Source organism: Nematolebias whitei, chromosome 23, assembly GCF_014905685.2.
Source record: "Nematolebias whitei isolate Nwh7 chromosome 23, NemWhi1, whole genome shotgun sequence".
NCBI lineage: Eukaryota > Metazoa > Chordata > Actinopteri > Cyprinodontiformes > Rivulidae > Nematolebias > Nematolebias whitei.
Window position 1 is genome coordinate 16,616,395 of NC_056520.1, and position 265 is coordinate 16,616,659.

The 265-nt window shown below is 49.8% G+C and overlaps 1 protein-coding gene across 1 annotated transcript in view; it reads left to right on the top strand.

Moving 5' to 3' along the window:
- The window catches only part of atp7b (ATPase copper transporting beta), a 37,820-nt gene that overhangs the window by 9,083 nt on the left and 28,472 nt on the right, over nucleotides 1-265 (top strand). The window lies entirely within an intron of this gene.

Here is a 265-nt window from a genome sequence, read left to right on the forward strand (position 1 = left end):
AAAAAAAAAAAAAATATATATATATATAAACTACTACTTACTACTTGTACTACTAGTCCTACTTCGCAGTTTTTCACTTATCGCACCGGGGGGGGGGGGGGGGTCAACGTGGGGGGGGGAGGCAGTGTGAGCGCTGCCATTAGCTTTTTAGCTAGCGTACCTGTATTGTATTGCGTGCCGTTAACTTGGCAATATGCCATTGCTGTCAGGTGTGTGTGTGTGTGTGTGTGCGTGTGCGTGTGTGTGTGTGGGGGGGGGGGGGGGG